This window comes from Neolamprologus brichardi, chromosome 12 (assembly GCF_056152115.1).
Source record: "Neolamprologus brichardi isolate AB-2024 chromosome 12, ASM5615211v1, whole genome shotgun sequence".
Taxonomy (NCBI): domain Eukaryota; kingdom Metazoa; phylum Chordata; class Actinopteri; order Cichliformes; family Cichlidae; genus Neolamprologus; species Neolamprologus brichardi.
The window spans coordinates 32,217,168-32,234,085 of NC_142115.1; positions in this window are offsets into that span (position 1 = coordinate 32,217,168).

Here is a 16,918-nt window from a genome sequence, read left to right on the forward strand (position 1 = left end):
TGATGCTCATAGTGAGTATGCAGTACAGAGAGGCTGCCTCTCTGTACTGCATCCAGTCAGTTAGCTAGTTAGTAACTTGGGTTCAATATCGGCACATGCACATATGACAAAATAATCAGTTTCTCTCATTACATTTCAAACAGGACAGTGGTAACAACAGCAGGCAAGATAATGTTAAGTTTTATTTATTTTATTTATTTTTTTAAACTTCTATTTAAATTTATTTTTTTCACAAATCATGGTCACAATACATAATGGAAACGTTGCCATTATACACAAAAAAAGAAACAAAACAAAACAAACCAACAAACAAACAAAAAAGAACCCCCCCCCCTCCCTCCCCAACCGAGGCTCATGTAAAGAGAAACAAAACAAAACAAACAAAAAATGTATGTCACACATCTGGAAAATACGTTTTCATATAGTCAATAAATGGGTTCCAAGTCGCAGAGAATTTTTGGTGTGATGGGAGAACTCTGTATCTAAGTTTTTCCAGTGGTAAAAAGAAAAGCACCTCCTTTAACCATTGTATGTATGAAGGAGCCTTATCAGACTTCCAGTGGAATAGAATAAGTCTACGGGCAAGCAATGTAGCAAATGCTATGGCATTTTCCTGAGATTTACTCGTTTTGTATTGAGATGGCATAACTCCAAAAATGCCAATGCGGAAATCAAGCACTAAGTTCTGCGCACTGATATGAGATAATGCTTTAAATATATTTCCCCAGTAATTATCCAGGTTCGGACAAGACCACATCATGTGACCCTCATTTGCTGGATTATGTCCACACCTGGGACAGGCAGGATCGACTTCTGGGAAAAATTTTGAAAGCCTCTCTTTTGTATAATGAAGACGATGAAGAATTTTAAACTGAATTAAACCATGGCGAATGCAAAAGGAGGAAGTATGTATACGATTTAAATAAGATCTCCACTCATCATCAGATAAATCCACCCCAATGTCTTTTTCCCAATTATTTTTAGTTTTTTCCCAAGTAATAGGCCTTAAGCTCTGTATCAGTTTGTATATGACGGAGATTCTCCTTTTGCCAAAAGGATCTATTTCCAAAATGGTATCCACTTGATTTTTAGGAGGTAGGTATGGGAAAGAAGGAAACAATGTTTTTGCAAAACTTCGTATTTGCAAGTATCTAAACATATGTGAGGTTGGTATATTGTAATCTCTCATCAGAGCGTCAAAGGTGTTAAAAGTTTCTCCTGAAAATAAATTGTAAAAAAACTTCAAACCATTATTATGCCAAATTTGGAATGCTTTATCTGAAATGGATGGCAGAAAAAAAGGGTTATAAGCAACAGGGAAAAAATTACTAACTTGTTGCAAACAGAAGTGCCTTCTGAATTGAAGCCATATTTTAATAGATGTTCCTACAACTGGATTTGTTATTTTCTGTTTTTGATTTAGAGCTAGGGATGAGGTTAGGAGGGGAAGTGGATTAGACATCAGTTCCATTTTTACCCAAGCCTCACCCTCGTTGTTCTCATAAACATATTTCCAGTGCAATAATTTGGAGATATTAGCCGCCCAGTAGTAAAAGATAAAATTTGGCAACCCTAGCCCACCAGCCTCTTTTGGTACTTCCAAATATGTTTTTTCTATTCTGGGATTTGAATTTTTCCAAATAAATGTTGCTATTAATCTGTCTAAATCTTTGAAACTTGATTTGGTTATAAAAACAGGAACCATTTGGAAAACATAGAGAAATTTTGGTAAGACTGCCATTTTAACTATATTTATTCTGCCTGCCAATGAGATTGGAAGTGTTGCCCATTTTTTAAAATCTTGCAATGTTTGTTCTAACAAGGTGTCAAAATTATAAATCCGCAACTCGTTCATTGTGCGGGTTATATTTATTCCCAAATATTTAAACGTTTCTTTTTCTAATTTAAAAGGGAAGGCAGAGAAATCTTGCTCTATGTTATTAATAGGGAACAGTAGGCTTTTTGAGTAGTTCAATTTGTATCCAGATATGCATCCGAAGTGGTCTAATATCTTAAACAATTTAGGGATTGATGCCGTTGGATTAGATATATAAAGCAATAAATCATCTGCATATAATGATACTTTGTGCACTGTCCCGTCCCTAGAGATTCCGGCAACCTGACTGTCCTCCCTAAGAGCGATAGCTAAGGGTTCGATTACTAAGTTGAAGAGATAGGGGGATAAACTACAGCCTTGCCTGCAGCCTCTGCCAAGCTGAAAAATGTCAGAGGTTACATTATTTGTCCTCACTGCTGCAACTGGAGAGGAATACAGTATTTTAATCCATTTTCGAAACAATGGGCCAAATTCAAATTTATTTAGGACCGCATGAAGATATGGCCATTCTATACGGTCGAAGGCCTTTTCTGCATCAAGAGAAATTATTATTTCTGATTTTTCTTTTGGTTCTGATACATATAAAATATTAAATAGGCGGCGCATATTATAAAATGACTGTCGCCCTGGTATAAAGCCGGTTTGATCAGGATTAATAATTTTTGGCAGTATAAGATCAACTCTATTAGCTAAGATTTTTGTGAGAATTTTGTAATCGCAATTTAAAAGGCTCACCGGTCTGTAGGAGCTGCATTGTGAGGGATCCTTACCCTTTTTGTACAGCACAGAAATTATGGCTTGTTTCATAGTATCTGGTCATTTCTCTTGAAAAAATATTTCCTGGTATACATCTTTGAGTATTGGTGCTAGTTTGTCTATAAACATTTTATATAGTTCAATAGGGAAACCATCAGGTCCCGGTGCCTTGTTACTTTGCATTGATTTAATTACTTCGACAATTTCACTGATGGTTATCTCTCTATCAATTTCTGTTCTGTCATTTACAGATATTTGTGGAATTGGTAATCTATCAAGCATTTCAGCAACCTTTTTTTCATCAACCGGATCTGAAGTATAAAGATTGGAATAGAACATTTTAAACTGATCATTAATGGTTTTCGGATCGGACGTCTTTTCTCCAGAGGTTTTACAGATTTCAGAAATCGTGTTAGCTGATATGGATTGCTTAATTTGATGTGCCAAAAGTTTTCCGGCTCTTTCCCCATGTTCATAGAACTTTTGCCTTGATTTGAAAAATAAACGTTCTGTTTGCTGAATGGACAGAATTTTGTATTCTGAATTTAGTAATAATTTTCTCTTATAGAGGTCTGGTGTTGGATTTTCTGCATATAAGCCATCAATCTCTTTTATACTGTTGGCTAGGTTGTTCATTTGTTGTAAGTTTTTCTTTTTTTGAAATGAAACATATGAAATTATCTGGCCTCTAAGATAGGCCTTTAATGCCTCCCATACAATGGTCATTTTCATCCCTTGGGTTTGATTTGTCTCTAAGAAAAACTGTATTTGCTCAGAGACCATTTTTTTAAATGAGTCTTTATTTAGGAGTAAAAGATAAGTTTTAGATTTTAAATAGGCTGTATAAATTTCAATGGGAGCAACGGGACGGTCAAATATCACTGATTTTAATACAGAGCAGGACGGATTGTAGGGTAGCAAACATCGTCGGAAAAGACATTTTCAACACTGCAGGTTACCTGGTGTAATGTTTTTCAGCTAAAAAGAAACATGGTCTGACTCCTACCAACTATATAAAGAGTAAATGAAGGTTAAATGCAGCTAATATGTCCTGTTTTAAGCCAGGTACTTACCCCTCCGCTCCGCTGCGTCTCAGCCACTATCGCTTTGGCAGCAACGGCGCTGCAGAGCAAGGGAGAGCAGAGCTGGAACAAACCATTTTGGGAGGGGGGAGGGGTTATCTAAACTTTTGCTGTTACAATGTTCCGTCTCAATTAAGTACTGTATGCTTTTTATATTTTTAATAGTGTGTCACACAAACAACAAATGTTGTCAAAAAAAGTAAGAAATCTTTGGGGGTGCTGAAGCACCCCCAAAAATGGGCTAAAATCGCCCCTGCTGCACCTTATATCAGTTGCACAGAAGTAGCTCTACATAATCTGGGCGCTACAGCTTTAAGTAGCTCCCGCGGACGGCAATCACTTTCTGCCAGACGATCACTTTCTAGCACAACACCTGGAACTAGGGGGAAAAACAATGGCATGAGTGTTGCTGTTTGCCTGAGGAAGAATAAAGTAGTCGTGGTAAGCCAATCACATGACCACTTCAAGATGACAAAGCAACAAGGTGATATTTAAACCAGTATTTTAATTGTGTTGATAGGCCACGTAAAACCAGAGTCATGATAAACAATATATATGTAGTGTTTTTCCTCAATATTTTTGTCATGTTTACTGTGTAAGGACAGCACTAGCAAGCACTCTCTGCTATGACCAAAAAACACCAAACAAACAAACAAACAAAAAAACCCCACCCCTTTCATGTTGGTGGAAAAATGCACCATGTCGACCAATCAAAAAATGATATGGCAACATGACATTTGGTTGTTTAGAAAGAGGGGTAAGTTTTAGGAGTGACAGTGAGAGAGAGAGAGCAGAAAAAGAGAGAGAGAGCATCTTTGGAGTGTGTAGTTAATGTGTTGTCTTGTGTAGTTAGTGTGTAGTGTTGTAGATAGTTTTCTGCAGGTGTCAGGCTTGTGATGTTCTCCTTTATAGTGGACAGAAATTATTTTTTTTGGCGTGGCACAAATAATTTGTGTGGCATCTTGTATTTGCATTTAAAGTCATGAAATATGATTCAGTAAACATGTTTGTGGTTTTTCGTCTGATTTTAGATCAATTGTGTTAATACAGTATGTCAAAATGAAAATATAAATATAAATTCAGACACGTGAGGTTGTGCTGAAAAGAATGATACCAATAGGAGATACTAGTGGCCGTGCAGTCGTAGGTGTAGAGTGAGTACATTAGAGTTCAATATACACCCCTGACGTAACGCCACGCTGCCGTCTGCGAAGGCTGCATGATGTTACACCACGCCACACTGGCCACACAGGTCACACCAGTCACACAAGTCACACCGCGCTCCCGTCACACCCATCACACCGTGCTGCCTGCGTGGCTTAACTGGCAGCGCGGTTTATTGGGTAGCGCGGTTTAACGGGTAGCGCGGTTTCACGGGTAGCGCGGTTTATCGGATAGCGCGGTTTCACGGGTAGCGCGGTTTATCGGGTAGCGCGGTTTCACGGGTAGCGCGGTTTATCGGGTAGCAAGATTTCACGGGTACCACAGTTTCACGGCTAGCGTGGTTTGTCACACTGCGCTGTCATTGAAGGGTATGGAAGTATGTTTTTTGTGTGAACTGACCATTTGAGATTCTCCGCCAGATGTACGGCTAGGAAACGGAAGCGATTCACTCTTTCCACAGCAGCGCCGTTGATGATAATCGGGGTATGTGCTTTACTACACCTGCAGAAGTCCACCGTCATCTCTTCTGTTTTTCTGACATTGAGGGTGAGATGGTTCACATTAAAGTTTAAAGGCACTGAGATCCTTCTTGTAACATCACCCTCACTATTGTGTCATCCGCAAACATCAAAATGAAATTGGAGATACTAGTGGCCGTGAAGTCAGAGGTGTAGAGTGAGTACATGAGAGTTCAGTATACACCCCTGACGTAAAACCACGCTGCCGTCTGTGAAGGCTGCATGATGTTACACCGCGCCACACCGGTCACACAGGTCGCACCGTGCTGCCGTCACATCCGGGTTTCACCTTTGGTGATAAGACCCACCACTGTTGTATTGTCCGCCAACTTCACATTGACATTGGAGATACTAGTGGCCGTGCAGTCGTAGGTGTAGTGTGAGTACATGAAAGTATACACCTCTGACGTAACACCACACTTCCGTCTACAAAGGCTGCGTAACGTCACACCAGTGACATCGGATACACAGGTCACATCTTGCTGCCGTCACATCGGTCACACCGGGGTATTAAACCCACCACTGTTGTATCGTCCGCAAACTTCACAATGAAATTGGAGATACTAGTTGCCGTGCAGTCGTAGGTGTAGAGTTCAATATACACCCCTGACGTAACACCACGCTGCCGTCTACGAAGGCTGCTTGACGTTACACCACGCCACACTGGCCACACTGGCCACACCGCGCTGCCGTCACACCAGTCGCACCTCGCTGCTGCCTGCGAAGGTTGTATGACGTCACATCAGTCACACAGATTAGAAACGCGCTGCCGTCACACTGCCCGTCACACTGCCCGTCACACCCACCAGACTGTGCTGCCTGCGTGGTTTAACTGGCATTTTCACAGGCAGCGCAGTTTCACAGGTAGCGCAGTTTAACGGCTAGCGCGGTTTGTCACTCTCGTCACACTGCGCCGTCTATGAAGGGGTATGTTGTTCGTGTGAACTGACCATTTGAGATCCTCTGCCAGATGTACAGCTAGGAAACGGAAATTATTCACTCTTTCTACAGCAGCGCCGTTGATGGTGATGTGGGTATGTGCTTTACTACACCTCCAGAAGTCCACTATCATCTCTTCTGTTTTTGTGACATTGAGGGTGAGATGGTTCTTAGCATTAAAGTTTAAAGGCACTGAGATCCTTCTTGTAACCGTCTTGAAATGGCGTTACAAGCAACGGCGTTACAAGCAACGGCGTTACTAACTGCGTTACCTTTTTCAGTAACAAGTAATCTAACTAATTACTATTCCTATCGTTACAACGCCGTTACCATTTCTACCAAGAAAATGCGGAGCGGTTGCGTTACTATTTTTCAACAAACAGACGGTTGAACCTGTCTTCAGTGTTGCCAACTCCTCAGTAGGGAAAATCGCTATTGGTTGTCCTAAAAGTTGCTAGAAGTCACTAAATGATGTCATCGCCTAATTTGAATAATTGGCCATGCTAATGTAATTATAACCTACGTTGTTGGAGAGAGAAATAACATCGTGGAAGAGACATAAAGTGAGTAAAAAAACGTCCTAAATGCATTTAAAATTAGAACTACAAATTAAATTTCTTTTAGCAATTATTGTTTTTTAATGTCACAATTCCAACCCTGATCCTTTACCCGGGCTTGGACCGACAAAAGTGACCCGAAATTGGCACTCTGGGAGAGTTACTTTGTGTGTGTGTGTGTGTGTGTTTATTAGTAGTTTTAAAAGTTGTGATCCACAAAACAGCATAACTGTAAAATAAGATCTGACTGCGTTACAGTCAGTGCGGGAGCAGCGGCTTCACTCATGCGCGATTCATTTGCAGTTTGGACCCATAGGTGTGAACATCTCCTGCCCTGATAGCAGCTGGGGGAGGACTGTCCTCCGCCCGTGAGCGCTTTGGCACGGGTGAGGTTCACCGTGCCAAAGCACCGCTGCTTGTTGAGAGTAAGAGCGATACGCGCTTTCACATCAAAAATTCGACATAAATAAGTCTCCAATAACACCAGAAAGTGTCGCCAGATTTGTCGCTTTTTAGAAAAAAAAGTCGCTAAGAGGGTCTGAAAACTCGCTAAATATAGCAACAAAGTCGCTAAGTTGGCAACACTGGCTGTCTTCAGCTTACTGCACCTTATATCAGTTGCACAGAAGTAGCTCTACATAATCTGGGCGCTACAGCTTTAAGTAGCTCCCGCGGACGGCAATCACTTTCTGCCAGACGATCACTTTCTAGCACAACACCTGGAACTAGGGGGCAAAACAATGGCATGAGTGTTGCTGTTTGCCTGAGGAAGAATAAAGTAGTCGTGGTAAGCCAATCACATGACCACTTCAAGATGACAAAGCAACAAGGTGATATTTAAACCAGTATTTTAATTGTGTTGATAGGCCACGTAAAACCAGAGTCATGATAAACAATATATATGTAGTGTTTTTCCTCAATATTTTTGTCATGTTTACTGTGTAAGGACAGCACTAGCAAGCACTCTCTGCTATGACCAAAAAACACCAAACAAACAAACAAACAAAAAAACCCCACCCCTTTCATGTTGGTGGAAAAATGCACCATGTCGACCAATCAAAAAATGATATGGCAACATGACATTTGGTTGTTTAGAAAGAGGGGTAAGTTTTAGGAGTGACAGTGAGAGAGAGAGAGCAGAAAAAGAGAGAGAGAGCATCTTTGGAGTGTGTAGTTAATGTGTTGTCTTGTGTAGTTAGTGTGTAGTGTTGTAGATAGTTTTCTGCAGGTGTCAGGCTTGTGATGTTCTCCTTTATAGTGGACAGAAATTATTTTTTTTGGCGTGGCACAAATAATTTGTGTGGCATCTTGTATTTGCATTTAAAGTCATGAAATATGATTCAGTAAACATGTTTGTGGTTTTTCGTCTGATTTTAGATCAATTGTGTTAATACAGTATGTCAAAATGAAAATATAAATATAAATTCAGACACGTGAGGTTGTGCTGAATAGAATGATACCAAACAGGGTAAAGTAAATAGTTTTTAACGGTGAAATGAGGTAAAACCAAATGTAGTGAAAAATGGCCAATTACACCCTGGACCCCAAAGGGTTAATTTTTTTCCTAAGTAATGCAATAGTTACTTTTCAAGTAATTAATTACTTTTAGAATCTTGTAACTCAGTTACTAACTCAGTTACTTTTTTGAAGAAGTAACTAGTAACTAAAATAAATTACTTTTTCAAAGTAACTTGCTCAACAATGCCCACCACTATTGTCTCATGAACAAACTTCAAGATGAAATAGGAGATACTAGTGGCCGTGCAGTCGTAGGTGTAGAGTGAGTACATTAGAGTTCAATATACACCCCTGACGTAACGCCACGCTGCCGTCTGCGAAGGCTGCAAGATGTTACACCACGCCACACTGGCCACACAGGTCACACCAGTCACACAAGTCACACCGCGCTCCCGTCACACTGCCCGTCACACCCATCACACCGTGCTGCCTGTGTGGCTTAACTGGCAGCGCGGTTTAACGGGTAGCGCGGTTTAACGGGTAGCGCGGTTTATTGGGTAGCGCGGTTTCACGGGTAGCGCGGTTTATCGGGTAGCGCGGTTTATCGGGTAGCGTGGTTTCACGGGTAGCGCGGTTTATCGGGTAGCAAGATTTCACGGGTACCACAGTTTCACGGCTAGCGTGGTTTGTCACACTGCGCTGTCATTGAACGGTATGGAAGTATGTTTTTTGTGTGAACTGACCATTTGAGATTCTCCGCCAGATGTACGGCTAGGAAACGGAAGCGATTCACTCTTTCCACAGCAGCGCCGTTGATGATAATCGGGGTATGTGCTTTACTACACCTGCAGAAGTCCACCGTCATCTCTTCTGTTTTTCTGACATTGAGGGTGAGATGGTTCGCATTAAAGTTTAAAGGCACTGAGATCCTTCTTGTAACATCACCCTCACTATTGTGTCATCTGCAAACATCAAAATGAAATTGGAGATACTAGTGGCCGTGAAGTCAGAGGTGTAGAGTGAGTACATGAGAGTTCAGTATACACCCCTGACGTAAAACCACGCTGCCGTCTGTGAAGGCTGCATGATGTTACACCGCGCCACACCGGTCACACAGGTCGCACCGTGCTGCCGTCACATCCGGGTTTCACCTTTGGTGATAAGACCCACCACTGTTGTATTGTCCGCCAACTTCACATTGACATTGGAGATACTAGTGGCCGTGCAGTCGTAGGTGTAGTGTGAGTACATGAAAGTATACACCTCTGACGTAACACCACACTTCCGTCTACAAAGGCTGCGTAACGTCACACCAGTGACATCGGATACACAGGTCACATCTTGCTGCCGTCACATCGGTCACACCGGGGTATTAAACCCACCACTGTTGTATCGTCCGCAAACTTCACAATGAAATTGGAGATACTAGTTGCCGTGCAGTCGTAGGTGTAGAGTTCAATATACACCCCTGACGTAACACCACGCTGCCGTCTACGAAGGCTGCTTGACGTTACACCACGCCACACTGGCCACACTGGCCACACCGCGCTGCCGTCACACCAGTCGCACCTCGCTGCTGCCTGCGAAGGTTGTATGACGTCACATCAGTCACACAGATTAGAAACGCGCTGCCGTCACACTGCCCGTCACACTGCCCGTCACACCCACCAGACTGTGCTGCCTGCGTGGTTTAACTGGCATTTTCACAGGCAGCGCAGTTTCACAGGTAGCGCAGTTTAACGGCTAGCGCGGTTTGTCACTCTCGTCACACTGCGCCGTCTATGAAGGGGTATGTTGTTCGTGTGAACTGACCATTTGAGATCCTCTGCCAGATGTACAGCTAGGAAACGGAAATTATTCACTCTTTCTACAGCAGCGCCGTTGATGGTGATGTGGGTATGTGCTTTACTACACCTCCAGAAGTCCACTATCATCTCTTCTGTTTTTGTGACATTGAGGGTGAGATGGTTCTTAGCATTAAAGTTTAAAGGCACTGAGATCCTTCTTGTAACCGTCTTGAAATGGCGTTACAAGCAACGGCGTTACAAGCAACGGCGTTACTAACTGCGTTACCTTTTTCAGTAACAAGTAATCTAACTAATTACTATTCCTATCGTTACAACGCCGTTACCGTTTCTACCAAGAAAATGCGGAGCGGTTGCATTACTATTTTTCAACAAACAGACGGTTGAACCTGTCTTCAGTGTTGCCAACTCCTCAGTAGGGAAAATCGCTATTGGTTGTCCTAAAAGTCGCTAGAAGTCACTAAATGATGTCATCGCCTAATTTGAATAATTGGCCATGCTAATGTAATTATAACCTACGTTGTTGGAGAGAGAAATAACATCGTGGAAGAGACATAAAGTGAGTAAAAAAACGTCCTAAATGCATTTAGAATTAGAACTACAAATTAAATTTCTTTTAGCAATTATTGTTTTTTAATGTCACAATTCCAACCCTGATCCTTTACCCGGGCTTGGACCGACAAAAGTGACCCGAAATTGGCACTCTGGGAGAGTTACTTTGTGTGTGTGTGTGTGTTTATTAGTAGTTTTAAAAGTTGTGATCCACAAAACAGCATAACAGTAAAATAAGATCTGACTGCGTTACAGTCAGTGCGGGAGCAGCGGCTTCACTCATGCGCGATTCATTTGCAGTTTGGACGCATAGGTGTGAACATCTCCTGCCCTGATAGCAGCTGGGGGAGGACTGTCCTCCGCCCGTGAGCGCTTTGGCACGGGTGAAGTGCACTGTGCCAAAGCACCGCTGCTTGTTGAGAGTAAGAGCGATACGCGCTTTCACATCAAAAAGTCGACATAAATAAGTCTCCAATAACACCAGAAAGTGTCGCCAGATTTGTCGCTTTTTAGAAAAAAAAGTCGCTAAGAGGGTCTGAAAACTCGCTAAATATAGCGAGAAAGTTGCTAAGTTGGCAACACTGGCTGTCTTCAGCTTACTGCACCTCAGGGGCGATTCTAGGATCAGAGCTTTGGGGGTGCTGAGCACCCAGAGAGCTGCCCATCCAGGCAAGATAAATTTTACTCGTCACGATGAGATGTCTTCCCCGTCTCTGTCAGTCCCTGCATCCTTAAATGTCTCCAGTTGTCCCGAGTTCCCTCTGACTGTCTCCTTGGTGCATTTAAACCCCTGTTCCTCCCTGTCCTCATCGTCTGCTGACTTCATCTCCATTATCAGTCATCAAAATTTAAGCCTCTCTGTGCAAGTCTGCAAATTTCTTTATTAAATCATAAGATTCTTAAATTCATCAAGTCTCTCTGTGCCTGGTTCCTCGTCACAAAAGATGACATCACTGTTTTGTACATTTTAACACAATTTAATCCCCACATTTGTGAAAGAAAAGCAAAACACTTTTTTGAAAAGTCTGTAACAAAACCATCAAATCTGATCAAGGTTATTTAAATGCTGCAAAAGAAGAATGGATTGGAATAAAAAAAACATATCCTAACCTTAATTACTGCGGAAGAATAATGAATGATGCTCATAGTGAGTATGCAGTACAGAGAGGCTGCCTCTCTGTACTGCATCCAGTCAGTTAGCTAGTTAGTAACTTGGGTTCAATATCGGCACATGCACATATGACAAAATAATCAGTTTCTCTCATTACATTTCAAACAGGACAGTGGTAACAACAGCAGGCAAGATAATGTTAAGTTTTAGATTTTAAATAGGCTGTATAAATTTCAATGGGAGTAACGGGACGGTCAAATATCACTGATTTTACTACAGAGCCGGACGGATTGTAGGGTCGCAAACATCGTCGGAAAAGACATTTTCAACACTGCAAATTACCTGGGTGTAATGTTTTTCAGCTAAAAAGAAACATGGTCTGACTCCTACCAACTATATAAAGAGTAACTGAAGGTTAAATGCAGCTAATATGTCCTGTTTTAAGCCAGGTACTTCCCCCTCCGCTCCGCTGCGTCTCAGCCACTATCGCTCTGGCAGCAACGGCGCTGCAGAGCAAGGGAGAGCCGAGCTGGAACAAACCATTTTGGGAGGGGGGAGGGGTTATCTAAACTTTTGCTGTTAAAATGTTCCGTCTCAATTAAGTACTGTATGCTTTTTATATTTTTAATAGTGTGTCACACAAACAACAAATATTGTCAAAAAAAGTAAGAAATCTTTGGGGGTGCTTTGATTCATTTTGAAATGAAGCACCCCCAAAAATGGGCTAAAATCACCCCTGCCCTGATGTATAAATTCTGGCAATCCTTCTGGCACTTATGTTACTGGGGTGGACCAGAGGGGTGGACTAGTTTTTGGCACAGCGTGTTTTGGGGTTCAAAAGCCACAGAGATGCGGTGTTTATAAAAAATGCATTTCAACTGTTCCGATACTTCTGACACATACGGGATCACTACAGGTTTTCCCTTGGGCAGCGGTTGTCCTTCTCTCCTGGATTGGCTGGAGCTTTCTTTAGACGCCTTCCCAGCTTTGACAAAAATTCCAGCTGGGATAACCACATTTACTCAGGGCCTTCTTGATGTGATGTTCTTCTGCTTCCCTGGCCGCTGTGTCTGTGGGGATGGTGCTCACTCTTGTTGTAGCGTCCTGATAACACCCAGTTTGTGCTCCAGTGGATGATGAGAGTCAAACCTTAAATACTGATCTGTATGTGTAGGTTTCCAGTGCATATCAGCTTTTAGATGTCCCCCATTACTGATGGAAATCTCACAGTCTAAGAAGGCTAACCTGCCACTATTCATATCCTCCCTGGTGAATTTGATGTGTCGGTCCATCGAGTTAATGTGATCTGTGAAATGCGGTACGTCCTGAGATTTGATTTTCACCTACGTGTCATCCACATACCTGAACCAATGACTTGGTGGAGTTCCAGGGTAGGATAGCAAAGCCCTCTTTTCCACTTCTTTCATGTACAAATTGGCCACGATGGGTGAAACTGGGGAGCCCATGGCACACCCATGTTTCTACCTGTAGAACTGACCCGTGTATGTGAAATAGGTGGAATGAAGACACAGTTCCAAAAGCAAAGACACTTGGTTGATGCTGAGAGCGGTCCTGCTGCTGAGGTTGGGGTAATCCTGTAATCTCTTACGAACTACCTCCAACGCTTCTGTGACTGGGTTGCAAGTGAAGAGAAATGTAACGTCGTACGAGACCATGGTTTCATCTGCCTCCATAATGACATCTCTCACCATCTCAACAAAATCCAGGGTGTTCTGGATGTGGTGTTCAGAGCTGCCCACCAGCCGGTCGAGGTTTGAAGCAAGAAACTTAGAGATGTTATAGGTGACTGAGTTGATCATACAGACAATCGGTCTTAAAGGTGCATTATGATGAAGGAACTGACCTCCCAGCCCATTGTTCCTTCAGTGGGCTGGTTTCAGTCATTATGCAAATGTACTGTTTATAAGATTGGAGAAAACCTGCAGTCAGCTGAGACTGAAGAAGTCACTTGGATGAGTGACAAAATGTTTCTCCCACTGAAAACACTACGTCCAGATGAACAGAATCAACTTTTGGAGATTTACTTATCTGAATGATTGAGCATGCATCAAGAAGCTACATAAGAACCATCAATCTGACACATTATGCATGAAAAAGAAGATGTAATTCATATGATTTGTTGTTGTTTGTTTGATTTTTGGTTTACAAGCATTTAACAGAAAAACAATGGACCTCTGAGAATAGGAGCTAAAAATTCTTAAATATATATTTAAGTGGTGTCTAAGGTCTCTAATCAGAAGTACCTGACCCCGTGGTATAATTCTCAAACACGTACCCTAAAGCAGATGACTCGTAATCTGGAGAGGAAATGGCGTGTCACAAATTTAGAGGATCATCATTTAGCCTGGAGAAATAGTTTGTTGCTTTATAAGAAAGCCCTCCGCAAAGCCAGAACAGCTTACTACTCATCACTGATTGAAGAAAATAAGAACAACCCCAGGTTTCTCTTCAGCACTGTAGCCAGGCTGACAAAAAGTCAGAGCTCTTTTGAGCCAACCATCCCTTTAACGTTAACTAGTGATGACTTCATGAACTTCTTCACAAATAAAATTTTTATCATTAGAGAAAAAATTACCAATAATCATCCCACAGATGTAATATTATCTACAGCTACTCTTAGTTCCATTGATGTTAAGTTAGACTCTTTTTCTCCAATCGATCTTTCTGAGTTAACTTCAATAATTACTTCCTCCAAACCATCAACGTGTCTTTTAGACCCCATTCCTACAAAACTGCTCAAAGAAGTCCTGCCATTGATTAATTCTTCGATCTTATATATGATCAACCTATCTCTAATAATCGGCTATGTACCACAGGCCTTCAAGGTGGCTGCAGTTAAACCTTTACTCAAAAAGCCATCTCTAGACCCAGCAGTCTTAGCTAATTATAGGCCAATCTCCAACCTTCCTTTCATATCAAAAATCCTTGAAAGAGTAGTTGTCAAACAGCTAACAGATCATCTGCAGAGGAATGGTTTATTTGAAGAGTTTCAGTCAGGTTTCAGAGTTCATCACAGCACAGAAACAGCTTTAGTGAAGGTTACAAATGATCTTCTTATGGCCTCTGACAGTGGACTCATCTCTGTGCTTGTCCTTCTTGACCTTAGTGCAGCATTCGATACTGTTGACCATAATATCCTGTTAGAGCGATTAGAACATGCTGTAGGTATTACAGGTATTGCACTGCAGTGGTTTGTATCATATCTATCTAATAGACTCCAATTTGTGCATGTAAATGGAGAGTCCTCTTCACACACTGAGGTTAATTATGGAGTTCCACAGGGTTCAGTGCTAGGACCAATTCTGTTTACATTATACATGCTTCCCCTAGGCAGCATCATTAGAAGACATAGCATACATTTTCACTGCTATGCAGATGACACCCAGCTCTATCTGTCCATAAAGCCAGATAACACACACCAATTAGTTAAACTGCAGGAATGTCTTAAAGACATAAAGACTTGGATGGCCACTAACTTTCTGCTTCTTAACTCAGATAAAACTGAGGTCATTGTACTCGGCGCTGAAAAGCTTAGAAATATGGTATCTAACCAGATTCTTACTCTGGATGGCATTACCTTGGCCTCCAGTAACACTGTGAGGAACCTTGGAGTCATTTTTGACCAGGATATGTCCTTCAACGCACATATTAAACAAATATGTAAGACTGCGTTCTTCCATTTGCGCAACATCTCTAAAATTAGAAATATCCTGTCTCAGAGTGATGCTGAAAAACTAGTTCATGCATTTATTACTTCCAGGCTGGACTACTGCAATTCATTATTATCAGGATGTCCAAAAAACTTACTGAAAAGCCTTCAGTTAATCCAAAATGCTGCAGCAAGAGTACTGACAGGGACTAGAAAGAGAGAGCATATTTCTCCTGTTTTGGCTTCCCTTCATTGGCTTCCTGTTAAATCCAGAATTGAATTCAAAATCCTGCTCCTCACATACAAGGTCTTAAATAATCAGGCCCCATCTTATCTTAATGACCTTGTAGTACCATATTACCCTATTAGAGCACTTCGCTCCCACTCTGCAGGCCTACTTGTTGTTCCTAGAGTATTTAAAAGTAGAATGGGAGGGAGAGCCTTCAGTTTTCAGGCCCCTCTTCTGTGGAACCAGCTTCCAGTTTGGATTCGGGAGACAGACACTATCTCTACTTTTAAGATTAGGCTTAAAACTTTCCTTTTTGCTAAAGCATATAGTTAGGGCTGGACCAGGTGACCCTGAATCCTCCCTTAGTTATGCTGCAATAGATGTAGGCTGCCGGGGGATTCCCATGATGCATTGAGTTTTTCCTTTCCAGTCACCTTTCTCACTCACTATGTGTTAATAGACCTCTCTGTATTGAATCATATCTGTTATTAATCTCTGTCTCTCTTCCACAGCATGTCTTTTATCCTGTCTTCCTTCTCTCACCCCAACCGGTCGCAGCAGATGGCCGCCCCTCCCTGAGCCTGGTTCTGCCGGAGGTTTCTTCCTGTTAAAAGGGAGTTTTTCCTTCCCACTGTCGCCAAAGTGCTTGCTCATAGGGGGTCATATGATTGTTGGGCTTTTCTCTGTATGTATGAAGCGCCTTGAGGCGACATTTGTTGTGATTTGGCGCTATATAAATAAAATTGAATTGAATTGAATTGAATATCACTTTAGCCAAAATCGTAGCATAATTTATATAGTCACACTTAAAATTTCACTTCTATTTCACATGGTTCTTCTTTAGCATGGAATTTTCCTTTGACATCTATAACAAAGAAATAGCAACATCTAGTGGAGACTGAGTCAAATGATAGGTTCATTACTATCAGTTCCACCCATTACAGAGAAAATAAAACTTACTTCTTTATCACAACGCAGATACGTTTGTATGCTGGGATCTGAACTGATGAACTGACAGTGAGTGGATTATAACTGAAAAGGACTTTGTTTTGGTGAGTTCACCTATAAACTAAACTAAAATATCTGAAAATCAGTTGAAATGGCTGAGAAACTTGCAATCGTTGAAAATTTCCTGAGCTGCCATGTGTGTTCAGAGACTTTCAGAGATCCTGTGTCTCTGAGCTGCAACCACAGCTTCTGTTCAAGCTGCCTGGTCCACTTCAGCCCTGTCATTCTGGAC